Source organism: Paramormyrops kingsleyae, chromosome 2 (assembly GCF_048594095.1).
Source record: "Paramormyrops kingsleyae isolate MSU_618 chromosome 2, PKINGS_0.4, whole genome shotgun sequence".
Taxonomy (NCBI): domain Eukaryota; kingdom Metazoa; phylum Chordata; class Actinopteri; order Osteoglossiformes; family Mormyridae; genus Paramormyrops; species Paramormyrops kingsleyae.
This window is the reverse complement of record NC_132798.1, coordinates 42,415,442-42,433,746: the sequence shown is the minus strand read 5'-3', so window position 1 is coordinate 42,433,746 and position 18,305 is coordinate 42,415,442. Positions and strand designations below refer to the sequence as shown.

Below are 18,305 nucleotides of genomic sequence, written 5' to 3'. Positions count from 1 at the left end.
ATTTAAATCTGGTCATTGTATTTTCAAAATTATATCGTTTGTTTTATTCCGTTATTTCGTGTTTGTGTTAGGTGTAATGTCTGTCTTATGTTAGTTGTAGTGTTAGTTAGGAATAAATGCATGTCTTTTACACAACTTCAGCCTCCGTCATTGAGTGTTCCACACTAAGTCCCTGCCTCTGTGCGATCTTGCTACACGCTCTGAACCTCAAACTCGCCTGAAACATCGCGAGACTCTCTCTCATCGGCCGTGAGGGGAGCTTCGGTACCAATCGTTTACATTACCTGGTGATGCAGCTTGCTGGACGAGCCTTCTAACCCAGGTTACTAAGCGATACTGGTAATTAGTGAATCCCATTTAAGTCTCACATTAACAGACTCACAGGGATACCGCAATTGAGTTTGGAGGAGCCGACCATTCGGCATAACGATTGGTTAATAATCAGCATTAAATAATAATTCATTAAACTTTAGTTAATTTCAAACATATTGGTGGAGATATTAAAATTACCTGAGCTAATAATTCCTACAATTGCTTTGGGATAAAAACTGTTTTTCAGGCGATTTGTCCTGGTTTTCATGGCTCTGTATCTATTGCCTGATGGCAAAAGCTGAAAGAGACAGTGACCGGGATGTGAAATGTCCATGGCTTTTTTCCGGCATCGGGAGGTGTAGATCTGTTCCAGGGTGGGGAGAGGGCTGCCAATTGTTTTCTCTGCTGCTCTGATTACCCTGTGGAGAGCTTTCATGTCTGAGGAAATGCAGCTGCCGTACCACACGCAGAGTCCGTATGTAAGTACACTCTGGATGGAACAGTGGTGAAAGGCAAGGAGCTGATATTTGGGGAGACGGGTCTTTCTGAGGATTCTCAGAAAATACAGTCTCTGCTGCGCCTTCTTCAGCAGCTCCTTGGTGTTCGCACTCCAGGTCAGGTCATCCTCCAATTCAATACCCAGGAACCTGAACACCGGGACTCTCTCCACAAAAGCCCCGGCGATGTTGAGTGGCTGGATGTCTGTTTTATTTTTCCTGAAATCAATCACCAGCTCCTTTGTTTTTGTGGTGTTGAGGAGCAGGGGCCTGTTTCACAAAGCAGGATTACTTGCTTAGCCAGATAACTTTCCAGATTTAAGGTAGTCTGGGCTAAATAGACCTTATTTTCATCAACTTACACGTAATATGCAACGCAAACAAATAATCTTGCAATTTTTTTTTATTTATCAACTGATTACAATACTACATATACAAGTAAGAACCATTCACAAAACCTAACTTACATACAGTCCAACTATATACAATAAAGCAGCAAAGTCACTGGCCATTTTTTTCAATTACAGTTTTTTTCAATCGCTAACAAGCGCTTACCCATACTTCAGATACTTTTTCTAAACTCTTAACACAGACTCACACCTACAAAACACAATTGGCCAAATGGATAATTTTCTTCTCAAAAATACATTTTGTTAAATATATACTAACTCTTCATTTCGAAATAGAACTCTCTGCACACACTAACTTTACAAAAACACTATAAATCTGACTCAAAATGAAATTATTCTGTCAAAGAATAACACTTGTTTTCACTTCACAAGGTACATGCAGTCAATCAAAGTACACCAGGTTTCAAAATACTGGCTATTATTGACATTACAAAAACTGCATAGACTTTTATGTTTCAGTTTTACAGGTATTTGCATGCAAAACATGCAATCCACCATTTTGACACCAGAAATGTCTTGGTTGGTAACTGTATGTCCACATGTACAGTAATGTTCACATTCAAAAGCATTCCAGTAAAAAGCAAACAAGTTTTTTTTTCTTTACTGTTTACTACAGGAGGTACAGTAGAAACACGGTATGATAGAACAGAAAAAGTTTTACAGTATTGCTTACAGTGAACAAAATATCCATGAAACACACAAGAGCATTCTGAACAAAAAAACAACTGCAAAAAGCCAAGATAAAAAGGGGGGGAGGGGGAGGGGGGCTAAAAAAAGGCAAAAAATTTGCATCTAATCTCTGCGATCTTCAGGGTTAGGCCACATGTTTTCATCAACATCACTCCTCCAAGTCTTGCCTTATAAACCCCACTGAGTCTAAGCCAGAATGGAATAAACTGTGGTTGGCCCAATTTACCCAACATAAATCAGCTGTGTGTCAATTATTCAATTGTTTGTTTATTATCAGCTGAGATATACTGTATTTTTGATATTGATATTGTTTTTGAACTGATATCATTGCAGAAGCAGAGGTTTTTATACTGTATCTAAGGTTTGGAATATTGTTTTTGCTATTGTGGGATGTTGTGTGTTAACATTCGTAAATACTACAAAAACAGTCCATAATTTTGTTGGGAGTGTAAGAGTGTAATTTGGCTATGTTGATGGGGAAGTGGGTCTACTTTTCTGAGCTGGCGGATGGAGTGGAAGGGTGAGATGAGGGGCGGAGGAGAGAGGGAATTGAGTTGGGCGGGAGCCGGGGAAGCAGGAGGAAAAGTGTAGTGCGAGCCGGGGAAGTTTGTACTGTAATAAGGGGAGTAAATATATGGTTCTATCTTAATAACTATCGCCTGCCTCCTTATTAATCACAAAGCCAGAACGAACCCCAGCCATAGGTATAAAGGTAATATACCTGTGAGTTGACGAGGAGTAAGCGTCACACTGGTAGCAGCGGCGGTCGGTTTCGTTGTTTGTTTCATTTTTCCCGTTTTGTCCGCCTGTATTTCTTGCGGGCATATCTATTTCCACGAGCTCGGCTAGAAAACCTACACGCTACACGTTACGTGTTTTATCCCCGGTCGCCTGCACGAGATGCAACGGTACATGTCGGATGATGAGGAGGGGCCGCCCGTAGCGCCGCCCCAGCCGCTTCAGCAACAGGTCGGCGCAGACTACCGCTCGCAGGTACTGTTTCGAATCGACCTTCCTTCTCCTTTTACGGGAGATGGCACGGAGCCCTTCAGTGCATGGATTCGGCGATTCGAGGTAGCGCTGGATGTTTCTTTTACCCATTTTGATAGGGCTAAGTTGCTTGGTGCTAAGCTCAGCGGCTCTGCCTTTTCATATTGGCATAGCTTGCCGCCCGATGTCAAAGACAACTATGAGCTAGCGAAAGCTAGTTTATCGGCTGTTTTTGGACGGCTGCCTTTTCTGACAACGTTTCAGACACATCTTAACGCACGGCCCCGTAAGCCGCAGGAACCTTTGGAGGTCTACGCTGCTGATTTAACTAACTTGGTCGCAGAGGCTTTTCCTCAATATGGCCGCGAGGCCCAGGGCTGTGAAGTTTTTCGCCGTTTTACCTCCGGTTTGGAGCCTGTGCTGCAGCTCAAAATTCACGAGCATGGTGCATTAACGTTGGATGCTGCACTAAAAGTGGCTACGCAGTGTGAACATGCGCGTCTGGCTCTTAATATGACCTCACCGGCCCCTGTACTCCCGGATGACCTACAGCTGCATGTTGGTTCTGTGACTGTCCCAGCAGCGGACTTGCCTGCCGCTCTCGCTGATCTCAGAGCGGAGTTTCGTGAGCTGAGGCAACTTTGTATAACCCAGAAGGATAGTGCTGTGGACAGGCTCTCACAGCAGGTTGCTGATCTCCAGCGAGGCATTGCCAATCTTTCGTGTGTCTCTAACCATTCCTGTGCTGTGTTTGAGCGTGCTTCCCCTGACAGACGCTGGCCGTCACGGGAGGGCCATCAACGTGACTTTGACGACGGGGTTAGCCTGCCACATCACTCCTCTGCTCGGGGACGGCCTCCATCCAGGGACACCTGCTGTCAGCTGTGCTACGGCCCATCCCCTGCATCGCCCACCTACCGTCGGCTTGAGTCCGGCCACTCACCTCCTCTTCGTCACGCCCCTTCGCCGCGTAGACAGGACGACTCTGGGCACCGCGAGAATGAGCGCCGACGCAGTTTTGAGCAGGTTTCCTGCCCTCCTGTCCGACACCATCCAACCCGCACTTCACCCCATCCGCCCTCCTGGGGCCATCGCCCTCAAACTGCACGGTGTACTGGAGGTATGGCTGGTGGCTGCCAGTCAGCTTCACACTCTCCTGACACATGGTACAAACGACACAGGTCCCATTCATCTCCCTCTCCCCCTCCACGTTCATGGCGCAATTCTGCCCTTGACGACCGCTCCCGCCCGGCACGTCGGGTGCATTTCTCCCCATCACGCCACCCTGACCATGCCACGCACCCACACACCCAGGGAAACTCATAGAGGCTAGCATTGCGGACCGAATGCTAGTGTCTGAGGTTGATCGGGTCCATGCTGATTTCTCAACCGTTGCCCAGGGTCCACCGCCTACACCCTTTATTCCAGTTACAGTCGCAGGCATGGCATTCCATGCACTGGTGGACACCGGCTCTGGTTTATCTCTTATTACGCATGACTGCTTGAAGGCCATACCGCCCCTAGCCTCGCAGCCCATAGCTAAGCCATGTGTCCTTGCTTCTTCGGTTACGGGTCATTCCTGGATATGGTGGGTACTGTCACTGCCCCATTGCGCCTGGGTGGTTTGACCTTTACCCATGTATTTCATGTTGTGCGTGCCTCATGCCACCCCATAATTATAGGTTGGGACTTCCTCAGTCAGCATGACGCGACTGTCTCAGTGTCTGACGCGCACCTCAGGCTGTATGATACAATTGTGTCTTTTGCATCGCCCCAACAGCTCATTCCGGTTCAATGCCTGGCTGTTATCGCCAATTGTATCACAGTGCCCCCTTTGTCGGAAATGGTAGTTTTGGTCTCGGTGATTAGTGATAGCCTGGCCACCCCTCAGTATGACTCTTACGTGGGGATCCTCGAGCCTCAGCTAACCCCAACCACAACACTTGTGGTTGCTCGAACATTGACGTCTGTGACCCAAGGCCAGGGTATGGTCAGGGTAGTAAACCCCTCCCCGGCACCGGTTACCTTGGCGCAAAACTGCCCCCTGGGGTTAGTGTTCTCCATCACTGGCCGCCCTCAGGAAGAATATACTCTGGTTTCAGCAGTAGATGCTCATGAGGCTCCTCAGGACCCCCCGACACGGGTTGATCTGACTAAGACGTGCCTTGAGGTTGAGGACCGACTTCAGCTGGAGGCTTTACTGGTCGGATATGCCGATATTTTTAGTGTCCATCCTTACGATTATGGTCGTACAGACCTGGTCCACCACAGGATTGATACTGGCACGGCCCCACCTGTTAAGCTACGGCCATATCGTACATCCCCAGCCACCCAGGCTCTCCTTCAACGGGAGACACAGAAGCTCTTGGAGCAGGGTGTTATTGAAGAGTCTAATAGCCCGTGGTCCGCCCCAGTCGTATTGGTGCGGAAGAAAGACGGCACATACCGTTTTTGTGTGGACTATCGTCGCCTGAACACTGTCACTGTTAAAGACTCTCACCCTCTTCCACGTGTTGATGACACGCTGGATCGTGTGGCTGGTGCACAAATTTTTAGCACCTTTGATTTGACAGCTGGATATTGGCAGATACCTCTTGACCCCAGTGATAAGGAAAAAACGGCTTTTTCGACGGGCACTGGTTTATTCCAGTTTCGTGTTATGCCTATGGGGATTTCGAACGCTCCCCCAAGCTTCCAGAGGCTTATGGAGTTAGTGCTGCGCGGTTTACACTGGAGCATTTGCTTGATATACTTGGACGATATAATTGTCTACAGTGGCAGTTTTGAGGAACACCTCAAGCACCTCCGGGAGGTCTTTGACCATTTCCGCGCTGCGGGCTTGAAGCTTAAGCCATCAAAGTGTTGTCTGGCCCGCTCATCCGTCACATTCCTGGGACATCGCGTGTCCAGTGCTGGAGTGGAGCCTGACCCCTCCAACACACGCAAAGTGTCCACATGGCCAATTCCTCGCTCCGCCACCCACATACGGGCGTTTTTGGGTCTCTGCTCCTATTACAGACGGTTCATTAAAGATTATGCTCACGTTGCAGAACCTTTGCATCGCTTGACCCATAAAGGGGTACCATTCGTATGGTGCGACAGGGCTGATGAGGCTTTTCGGTCCTTGAAAGGGGCCCTGACTTCCCCACCTGTCATGGCCTTCCCTGATCTCTCCATACCATTTGTTCTGCATACAGATGCTTCCCATCACGCGATAGGTTCGGTCTTATGCCAGGTCGTCGGTGGCACGGAACGTGTCATCTCTTACGCCAGCCACGTACTCTCTGCCTCGGAGCGTAAATGGTCCACATTCGACAGGGAGCTCTATGCGGTCGTATGGTCCGTGCGGCACTTCCGTCACTATTTGGCATACCATCCCTTTACGATTGTGACGGATCATAAGCCGCTAGCTGGGCTCAAAAAGCTTCCCCTGGACCACGACCCCACGGGTAGACGTGCGCGCTGGGCTGTGGAACTTGACCTTTATGATTGGACCATCGTCCATCGAGCGGGTGCTAAGCACCTTAACGCCGATGCTATGTCCCGCCGCCCTGCAGAGGTCCCATTAGACGTACCTTGTTTCCCGGATGCTTTTTGCCCGACTAGCGTTACGGTCGCCACTCAAACCTCTGCAGAGTTTCCTACACTGCAGCCGGGGACTACACTAGTCGAGCCCATTGTCACCACGATGCCCACTTTTCTGGGTTGCGCCTTGCCGTACACCACTGCAGGCTTGGTGCAGATACATAGCGATCTGGAGTTAGGTAAGCACCAACGTGATGATCCAGATCTGGCGGTTGTGGTTGCTTGGTTGGAAAATGGCATGAGACCCCCCCTGTGGCGTCTGCGGGCTGCCTCCCCAACGTTGAGGAAGCTGTGGTCACAGTTTTCACGTCTCTCTCTGTGTGATGGCATTTTATGCCGGCATTTCTATCATCCAGCTAGGCGTGCTGTCTGCCATCAGGGGGTTGTGCCGAAATCCCTTGTTCCCAAGGTCCTGCACATGGTGCACGGTCACCCTGCGTCCGGTCACTTCAGTCATGCGAAAACAGTTGACAAGGTTACGCGTTCCTTCTATTGGCCTTACATGTCGTCTGACGTGGCACGTCACTGCCAGTGCTGTGCGGCTTGTCAGTCCCGGCGTTCCCCAGTCCCTCGCTTGCAGGCCCCCCTCGTCCCCATTTCTCCAGCCCACCCGTTTCAGATTGTCGCTGCCGACATAACAGAGCTGCCAGTGTCCTCTAAAGGGTACCGCTATGAGTTAGTCATGCTTGATCTCTACACGAAGTTTGTCAACCTGTATGCCCTGAAAGATCAAACGGCACTTTCCGTGGCTCGTTGCATATTCGACCACTACCTTCCCCAACATGGGGTCCCAGAAGCTTTACATTCAGACCAGGGCCGTCAATTTGAATCGGACCTTATAAAGCACCTCTGTGGTTTAATGTCCATCACTAAACTTCGGACATCCCCTTATCACGCACAATGTGATGGGGCAGTGGAGCGCCAGAATCGTGTGTTGAAGGACGAGCTGTCGAAGTACCTTTTTGACTCCGGTAGGGATTGGGACGAACATTTACCCCAGGTAGCGCTGGCCTACAACACGACGACTCATTCGTCCACAGGTTTTACTCCGTTTTATCTGGCTCATGGCCGAGAGGCGAGGGTCCCTATTGACGCATTTCAGACACACAGTCCTCTGACCGCTGCCACACCTGGTACCCCTGCGGCGTATGTGTCCTCTCTTCGTCGCCGGTTGGACCAGGCTTATCGTGCAGCTTCGGCATTTAGGGATAAGGCTCAGGCCTCTCAGCAACAGCACTACGACCGACACCTGAGATATGTCCCATACAAGGCCGGTGATCTGGTGTTGGTTGATGACCCGGCGCACCGTCGCAATAAGCTTGCGCCCCGCTGGGTTGGGCCCTATGTGGTGTTACGCGCCATGCCCGTTAGGGATGGATTCCCCCCTGTCAATTTCCAAATCCGTAATCCCTCTCGGCCGAATAGCACACCAAAGGTTTTACATTACAACCGTCTCAAACCTTATCACACCAGCCCCAACTCCGTTCCATCTGCTGACCCTTTCACTACATTTATGCCACCCAGCCAACCTGTTGATTCGGGGTTACGTTGCCCCTTGTGGCCATTGCCCTACCCTCAGTCACCTCAGTTTCCTACATCCCCTCCACAAACAGACAGTACCACGACCCAAACCTCTCCCCCACCTACTGCATCAGACACACATGGCTTTGGCCTGTCACCGGTGCCACCACCTCCCTGCCTGATGCCACTGGTACGTCCCACGGGACTGGCCCCAGGAGTGGACCCTGTGCCTGCTGTGCTGCTCTGCGCGCAGCAGACGTGTCATCGGAGGCCGGGGACCTAACGCCTACGTCGCAGTCCTCATTGACTCTCCCTCGCCGGACGACCCGCCTGCCGAGCCATCTTCGTGACTTCGAGCTGTATTGACAGAACTCAACACTCCTGTATTGTATCTCTGACTGCTTTGGGCGTTATGTTTGGGGGTTCTGCTCGATGGGCGGATGTTCCTTACCCTTCGTTTACCCCAGGGCGATGACACCACGGCCTTTGTTTTGGCTGGTTCCTGTTGGGCTGTTGTTCCTAGGACTGCCAGTACTGTGTTGCCACCTTGTCACTCTTGTCCCCTTCTGTGAGTGCATCTTTGGCACTGTTCTCTCCCTTGATTTCTTTATTTGTTTTTATTTCTTTATGTTTTTTGAAATGAGGACATTTCTTTGTGGGTAGGAGAGTATATGTAAGAGTGTAATTTGGCTATGTTGATGGGGAAGTGGGTCTACTTTTCTGAGCTGGCGGATGGAGTGGAAGGGTGAGATGAGGGGCGGAGGAGAGAGGGAATTGAGTTGGGCGGGAGCCGGGGAAGCAGGAGGAAAAGTGTAGTGCGAGCCGGGGAAGTTTGTACTGTAATAAGGGGAGTAAATATATGGTTCTATCTTAATAACTATCGCCTGCCTCCTTATTAATCACAAAGCCAGAACGAACCCCAGCCATAGGTATAAAGGTAATATACCTGTGAGTTGACGAGGAGTAAGCGTCACAGGAGGTATAGCTTGTCTGTTAAGAAAATGTAAGCATTGTGGAAATGTGTTCACTGACTGCATATTGGGTGAAAACGACATGAAATGTGTGAATGGTATGGCCACAAAAGACCGATGCTGTGCTAATTGTGTTTAGAGTTTTGAAAATGTGACAACTGTTTGGACAAACGCTTGTTAGCGACTGAAAAAAACTGTAACATGCTTAACATAAAACATGTGTAGCTGTACTTACAGGCATATATCTCCTAAACTCCGAGGAAACAAAGTTGCAATGAAGTTATCGGTTTTAGTCCACATCTGCTCTACTACTTCATCGCTGAACTGACTACAGATGTTTTTACAGGGAGGACAGCAGACGGGACAAATACGTATTTTGCGGATAAAACATGCCGTTGAAGAACACTGTCAGCTGTGAAAATCCTCACCAAGCGCTTTAATGACATTCATTTATTAAGTGAAAATTATCACCAGCAAAATTTTGAAACGTGGCGCAGAATTTTTTCAATTTGTAATGTGACCGCTTCCAGTACCCTCCAGCCACCACTTCACGAAGTTGGGAACCGAAAAAGCGAGTTTCCAAAAGTCTCCAATAACACCAGAGAAACTCGCTAGATTTAAAAAAGCTAGTCACTTTTTTGAAAAAGAGTCGCTAGAGTGGTCTGAAAACTCGTTAAATAATTGATAATAATTGGAAAACTGACCTATGTGTGGATGCACATATGGTGCACATGGTGACAGTGAGATATATTACAGTTTTTTCCAATCATTTTAACGCGTGTCTCAATACCATGTCCACTTTTTCAAAACACTTAACACATGCACCATACCATTGGACCATGCGAGCTAAACTATGTATACGTTTGCATTGCTTTGACACAATATGCATTCAATCACCACTTCCCCCAAATTTCATGAATACTTCTCTCAGTCAGTGTTCGCCACCAGCAAAACTTTGTACAACTACAGCCGATTTTTCAGACGTTTAGATAATCTGTTCAAAACAGTTAACTTTCAGGTCAAAATCTAATGAAATTTAGAGCACTGTCAATTGAAATATGCTGCATTTTGACAGACAAAGGACACTATGCACTTGCACTAACACAAATAATTGTGCTTTTAGCAGAAATTTCCTAATTTTGTTTTTGTTTGCTGCTTCGTTACCATCTACATCATCTATACGAATGAGGCCATGGAGTGTGGATTGGCATTTTCTGCTAGGAATGAAATATTTACATACTGCAAAAAAGAAACAGCAACACTTACATGATTTCTAATGAAATATATTGCAGCATTTCAGAATTGGTTGGTATTACAATTTTCACATGCAAAAGTAGTTCTTGTTTATTTTATTTTTTACAATGCAACATGACGGTAATTTGTGCCAAACTGGAGGATACAGCCACACTTTATATATGTAATTTGCAATGCTGAAAGTTGTTAGTGTTTTTTAGCCCAATGAACATTGAGTGCCCCAGTAGTGTTGTTGGCTGACAGCATTTGTCATGGTTATGGCAGCATGAGTCACTTTTGGGTGAATTGTGAAACGTTTTGGTGGTTGTAGGGCATTTTGCACCAAAGGTTAAGTGGTGTGCTCAGTTGTGTATTGGTACAGCCCACTGTGTTAAGTGTTTTGAAAAAGTGGACATGGTATTGAGACAAGTGTGAAAATGATTGGAAAAAACTGTAAGATAAACGATTGTTTTTCTGAGTTTAAATTACCGCAATCGCTAATTGTTTTAGGCCGTTTATGGCGTTTTCGTTAGTTTTCTCGTTAGTTTTCCACATACACCTTAAAAAATGTTTGTAGTACTGGAAAACAAGTGAGAGAGAGACAGAAGTCATACTGTATCATACTGTATTTGGTCAGGAATATATATACCGGGGTATAACAATATTGTGGTACTGTAGTGCAGTGGTTAGTGCTGCTGCCCTGGTCATTTCCAGTTTGGATTAAGTAGTCACGGTGATGAATAAATGAGTGAAAACATAGATATTGCCCTACTTCATACTATAAGCGCTAATGTTTGTGTATGCAGCCATATCTCTTACTCTGTGTGAATGAGAGACAATTTAGTGAGAATTATTCTGCTATTATTCTGCTCCAGAGACAGAATAGAAGGCCTATGTGTTGAACGTTTCAGATATTATAACAAAAATGACTAACTCCTTAACCACAGTTTAAGATGTACCTTATCGATAAATCACCATTCAGTAATTTGGTAATTCGCTCAACAGCCCTAGTTTAAACATATTTAGGGTTTTATTATTTATTTTTTTTGTACTCAGTTTTTGTCTCTCCCACGACTTTATTCCTATCTCCTAGAGCGAACATTACAATTGGCCAATTATTACATACACGTGGCCAGTTATGCATATTAGGTGATGACATCATTTGCCGACTAATAGGACAGCCAACAGCTACTTTCCTTACTGAGAAATTGGTAACACACACACTTTTCACTCGTACCAGTTGTTCCACTAACACGACAGCACTGTATTTTCACTGAGCGAAATGCTGGTGTTTGATTCAGTGCAGATATGTATTGCTTTACCTCTTGTATTTTTAAATAGCACTGTATAAAGTTTTTTTAGAAATACATGCTTAAAAGTAGGAAAGGGAAAATTATATGTTTATATTTTATTCATGTTGTTAACCTTTAAGATTTGTAGCTCCCTTACTTAAGATTGTTTGAAGTCATTACATAACACAGAATTGATGTCTCTCTTTTCTCTCTCTCAATTTATCACAGAAATGTATGTCCTGTGTCATCTTCCAAGTGTCTCCACCTCCATTCGCCGTCCTCCTCTGAAAGTGTCCTGTTCTATGTGATCTGACTTCATCGAACAAGAGTGACTGCAGGAACAGGGAGTCATCTGCTAGTGTCAGGTTCAGGATTTAAACACTTTAGTGTATAAATATAATGGCAAGCTGTTTAAGATCAAGTAAGGGGAAAATAAGAAACAGAGGTTAAATATTGTGCCCAGATGTGCTTGATTTTTACTATTATGTGTAACTGATATGTGGAGGTGCAAGGAGTGCAGTGTATCTTTTTCTGGTAGATATGATCTACTTAAACATTTGAGACTACAGCACCACAATAGACAACATTATTCATGCCCACTTCTAAACTGTCCGTGCAGTTTTAAGACACTAAATGCTTTGCACATACATTTAAGTAGAGTTCATCCTAAGCAAACTTGTCAGGAGGAACTGGAATTAAAAACATTTAGTTGTCCATTGTGCAATTGTAGCAATCTTTCTACAGAGAGGGATTTTTTCATACATATTGGCCTTCATTTTAAGAATCATGAAACTGTCACTTGTATGTTTAGGGATTGTACTTTCAAAACAAATATCTATGGAACTTTTCACTCCCACAAGAACAGGAAACACAACCCCCATACATTAAATGATTTTAAACCAGGTATGGTGACAATAACCAGAATTTCACAAGAATCATCTGACTGTGCAGAGGAAGATACTCTTAACCCAGATGACTCTGTAGTGGAATCAAACAGTGCATCTCCAAGTAATGATGTGGATATAAGCAAGACCCTGCCTGACATAGTTGAGCAGAATTTTGCCGCAGCTCTGCTGAAACTAGAACATTTTGCGCATGTGCCAGGCACCAAAATCGATGAGTTTTTAGAGGAACTGCACTATTTGTTATGCACAGCCACATTTCCTCTCTCTGTAAACATTATTGAAGCTGTGTTACAGAAACATGATTCCAACACCGACAAGTCAGTGATAAAAGAAGTAGCCACAGCCCTCTCTGCGTCTCACCCGTTGCTAAAAGCTATAGAGAAGGGTGGCTGTTTGAGCACATCATATCTCCGAAACAAGTTTTACAAAGAAAACTATAATGTCATTGAGCCAATTGAGTACACGCTAGATGAAAGGCAAAAGAATAGCTTTCAGTATGTGCCTATACTGAAGAGTTTGCAACAGCTCTTCAATAGGAAAGATGTTGTGGATAAAGTTGTTGAAAACCACAGAACACATCAGAGTCATGGGATAACTGGAGAACACAAGACTTATAAATCATTTCAGGATGGCTCACACTTTAAGGGAAATGGTTTTCTTTCAGGGGGTGAATTGAGAATCTTGCTAACTTTGTACATAGATGATTTCGAGGTATGCAATCCTTTGGGTACTTCCTGCCGGAAACATAAGCTCTGTGGAATCTACTGGACTCTGAGTAATTTGCCTCCAGGCTCACATTCAGCACTTTCCTCGATTTATCTTGCAGTCCTGTGCAAATCTAATGATGTGAAGAAGTATAGTTATGACCGTGTCTTGCATCCTCTTCTACAAGATGTAAAAACCCTTGAGCAGGATGGAATTTTTGTTCCATTGCTTGGTAAGTGTGTTAAAGGGACTATTCAAGTTGTTGCAGCAGATAACCTCAGTGCCCACAGTATAGCAGGTTTTAATGAGAGCTTTACTGCTGGAAACATCTGCAGATTCTGCACAGCAACACGAACAGAGATCCAAATGAGAGACGTGAGATCAGGTTCATTTGATCTGAGGACTAAAGAACTACATGACTCTCATGTAAATTCAGCACAGAAGAACAGTTCAAGCAGTTTTGGGGTGAAAAGACAGTGTGTAATCACTAAAAACCTTGCCCACTTTAGTGTTCAAACAGGTTATCCCCCAGATATCATGCATGACGTGTTTGAGGGCATTGTGCCTGTGGAGCTTGCACATTGTTTGTCACTGCTGATATTGAAGAAATATTTCAGTCTAGAGCTTCTAAACAAATCTATTCTTAGTTTTCCCTACAAGTGGTCAGATAAAACTAACAGGCCTCACATGATCCCACAAACATTCTCAAAATCAATTGGGGGGAATGCTCATGAGAATTGGGCACTGATAAGATTTCTCCCATTCAACATTGGGCATATGGTGCCGGAAGACAAGATGGCATGGCTGATTCTAATGGTTTTGAAAGACATTGTAGAGCTATTGGTTGCTCCAACACACACAGAAGACTCCATATTTTACCTTGAGTGCAAAATTTCAGAGCACCGCAAAATATACCAAGAACTCTTTCCTAATGTGCAGCTTCTACCCAAACATCATTTCTTAGAGCACTATCCTGCACTCATCAGGAAGTTTGGTCCTCTCGTTGGTCTCTGGACGATGCGATTTGAGGCCAAGCACAGTTGTTTTAAGCACATCATTCGACACTCAAACTGCTTCAAAAATGTGCCCCTCTCGCTAGCCTTCAAGCATCAGCTCATGATTTCATATCACATGAGAGCATCTACTTTTGAAAAGCCTGCTCTTGAGATGACAAATGTCTCAACAGTTCCTGTAGATGTTTTTAAAAAAGAATTTGTTGAGAATATTGAGCAGAAATTTCCTGGTATAAGAAAGGTGCACATAACTAGATCTGTGTCAACCAAAGGTGTAACTTTCAAAAAGGGCATGATTGTAGCTCATGGGTCCACAAGTGGACTTCCTGACTTTGGACAGATTGTTCACATTTTTGTAATTCAGGAGAAACTGTTTTTTATGGTTAAGAGACTTTGTGGGTGGTATAGTGAGCATTACAGAGCCTTTGAGCTCACAGCCTGTCCAACCAATGACATAGATCTGATTGAGCTTAGTGACCTGGCAGATGACTACCCTCTGACAGACTACTTGGTTGGGTCTCTCAGAATGGTTACATTAAAAAGATACATACATGTATAAGGTATGATGGCATTTTGATTTTATGTTAATTGGACTGTCACTGCTCTCTTGGAATTAAAAGAAGAGCTGTAATCATTTCATGAGTTATAGATCTATCAAAATAATAACTGAACTGGTGAAGAAATGTTTAACAAATATTAAATGCATTAAAATGGAAATATCATGAACTATGTTTTAATGACATTGGAAAAGTGACCTTACTGTCACGTTCAGGCAAAGGAGGCGAGCAGGGAAGCAGGCGATCGGAGCCAGGAAGTCAGGTAAACTGGGTTTAATACACCACGGACGGACATCGACGGACAATACAATGACAGATCTGGGGTACACTGACTTAGACACGGACTAAATACAAGACACAGGCTAAGGGTAACGAATCACAGGTAAGAACAATCAGGGAATCACACAAGGTAACGAGGTGGGCTTGGCACACATCGGGAGCGGACGGAGCGGGGCGTGACACTTACAGTATATTTTATCCCTGCACTACTTTTCTTTATTCTAACCAAGGTATTTTCATGAATTCGTTACACACTGTAGCTTTCATTTTAAATGAGCTCTTAGCTTTTGGTCTGTTATTTTTATATAATCAATGGAAATAACTCTATCAAAACCTTAGATAAGATTTACTCTTAATAATAGATACTTTATTGATCCCTGTGGGGAAATTGTTTTTACACCTCCCTCAACTTGCTCTTTTTTGCAGAGTAAGTTGTCTGCGAAGGGCAGCCACCTGTTGGGGTGCCCAGGGAGCTGGGGGTTGAGGGTCTTGCTCAAGGACCCACAGACGTGCTGAGGCTGGGTTTGAACCGGCGACCTTGTGATTACAGGCACACGGCTTAGCCCACTGATCCACACGCTGCCCCTTGTACAAAGACATATGTATTCATATGTTTTGTTTTTATTTACAGACATGGCTGCTCCAGTAAAGCTCAGAATTATCCTCGGGGAAAACAATTCCCAGAGACTTACCCTGCAAGATGGAATTCCAGATACGGTTGGTGAACTTGTTCAGCACATTAAGAGTCAGTGTGGGGCAGATGCCCATTTCAGGCTGCAATTTATGGATGCAGAGTTTGGCAATGAATTTACCAACTTGACTTCAGTGTCAGAGATCCAGGACAGAAGTACCTTAAAGCTCATCTTTGATTCAGCTGCATCTGACCTGCCTGGTGGCTCTCTACCCCCTCAACCCTACTCCACTCCTGGCCCATCATGGTCTAGTAACGAGCCACAACTTTCATCCAGTAGCTCGTATGATGCAGACATTTTGTCTACTCCTGAGTCCACCCCTTCACGGTCCTCTGGATGGCCTGTTGTTTTTCTTGTGCCCCGTTTCCCATATGATTGTGAGCTACAGCTGGACAAAGCTAATGCTGCATTCAAAGAAAGCGGAACTTTTTTTAATCCAGATATTAGACTTAAAACTGCCGTTCTTGACGGTTTAGCCGAAGCAATTGTTCAGTACAAAGTGTACCCCTCAGACAGTGAGTTTGAAGAGGTTGCTAAAGCCCTTGTCACATCCCATCCATGTTTGAAAGAACCAGGCTCTGCTACTGGATATAGTGGCTGGAAGGTGAGCTTAAAATACAAACTTGCCAACTACAGACAGAAGCTAATGTGGCTTGGATGCCCAGAGGTTGAACTGAATTCCCTCACAAATAAACCTGCAGACAAATGCAATCCTGCTTATGGTGTGAAGAAGCCCAGGAAGGCCGAAGTGAACTACTGCCCCACCTACCCAGCTGGTGAATCTGCAGAGACACTTGAAAAGATAAGAGAGATTAGAAGCATTATGATACCCATAACTCAGGTATGATAATGGGGGATAATGGGCTTGAAATTTAAAGAGGTAATGTAAGAGGGAGGGAGAGACATAAGACTAGATTGAGAGGGCATATAGTACTTTCTCTGAGAAGGATCTGATACAATATGCAATGTTGGGCAGATTTGACAATGTCCACTGAAGTTATAATGGTAGTTACTGTTTCCTGGGACCACATAAATGCTTTTATTTTACATATTTCTTTGATTAAATGTATTGCTTGGACTGTGCTGTGCTTTTAACCAACATCATTGAAGGTTCCTTTAATTGTGATTTGAAAGTTACATAGTATTGATGCACCCATGGATACTGCAAGTTCATAAATCAATAAAGATTGTTATATTTCAAAAGATCTCATTCAGTGTTGCATTATGTTTGTGACATCTACTCTACCTATTGATTAAAATGTTTTTTCTTTTTTATTTCTGTGGTGACTTTGTCTGGCCTACACACTGTAATTTCCAGTCCTTATTGTGACATCTGTAATCAAACCAGTTATGTACTTAGAAAAAGAAAATATTTAATTATAGAATCTTTAATTATAGAATAACCACATACATTAAATAAATTATAGCAGTAATATATATATATATATATATATATATATATATATATATATATATATAAAAATAAAATAAAATTGGAGTGGTATAACGTATGTCTCTATCACCCCCCCCCCCCCCCCCTTTTTTTTCTGTGAAGAACACAGACTGCGAAAGCAGTGAAGCTGCAATGATGGAGACAATGTTTAGAAGGAGCAGAGCCAGATGATGAACCAGAAGATGTAGGTATCATTCTGGAGGGTGTGCAAGTTCTGGATGAGTTGGAAAATGTTCCACTTGCTGTGGTCATGTTGTTCGCACTTGTATACGCTCTGAATCTCAGCTACCCTCCAGAGCTGAGATACACGTTTGAGGCTTTGCAGAAAATTATAATGGAACTTGATGGAAACAGACTCTCCAAAAAAAATCAAGCACTGAAAACTTTACTTGCACGTTAGTCATCATCAATAGTGACCTTGGAGTTACTCTTATGGGAAGGCAGTTGTGAAGACATTTGATGAGTAATTTGTTTTTAAAAAATGGCAAGCTGTGTTTGTGTTTTACTACTTACAACTGTTGCTATTTTTGGGTTAGAAAATAGAATAATATTGTGAAATGTATCTTTAAAAGGAAAAAAACTTATTTTCAAAAGGAAACTACTGCATATTAAAGTGCTGAATGTGAAAAAGACACAGTATAAGGATGCACAATACTATATTTTCAGTTTGTCCTCAAACATTTTTCTTTGCATTTTTCTTTTTTTACTGATTTTTTTGCTGGTCTGTCTGCTTAAAAAAAAAAAGACGACAATGTACAGTCAGTAGGACTTTGAAGTCTGCTTGTTGTGTTTTCACAGCAACATGTTTTCTAGCATTCGCTAAACCAGTGTTTCCTTTTCTGGTAAAGTTTTATTCCAACAAATCCTGTTTGCTTTGTGTTTTTCTTTTCCAAACTTCACACCAGCTGGGGGTGAACTATAGATAAACTTATGTTTGAATGACTATATAAACACTTTTCTGAATAATATTCTATTATGTTACTTTTCTTATGATTACAAAGGTCGTCTCTTAGCCTAAAGCATTTCTGATGAATAAACATAACTTTGTTTTGTTGGATTAGCACAATTAATACTAATGCTCACATGTTGTATTATTTTAAAAGGTAGTCGTAACTACCCAATGAAATTAAGTAACTCATAACCCTATCATACAAGTTTAAATGGCCAAATAAAACCAAGTCACATCCTACTTTTGTAAAT

The 18,305-nt window shown here is 44.1% G+C and overlaps 1 long non-coding RNA gene across 1 annotated transcript; it reads left to right on the top strand.

Annotated features, from left to right (window-relative positions):
- Positions 1 to 2,888: 2,888 nt before the first annotated feature.
- LOC111850586 (uncharacterized) lies at positions 2,889 to 17,875 on the top strand. Its single transcript, XR_011989352.1, has 5 exons — positions 2,889 to 4,019; positions 11,730 to 11,866; positions 15,592 to 16,256; positions 16,354 to 16,493; positions 17,208 to 17,875. It is a non-coding gene; the product is annotated as an uncharacterized lncRNA (long non-coding RNA).
- The last annotated feature ends 430 nt before the right edge of the window (positions 17,876 to 18,305 follow it).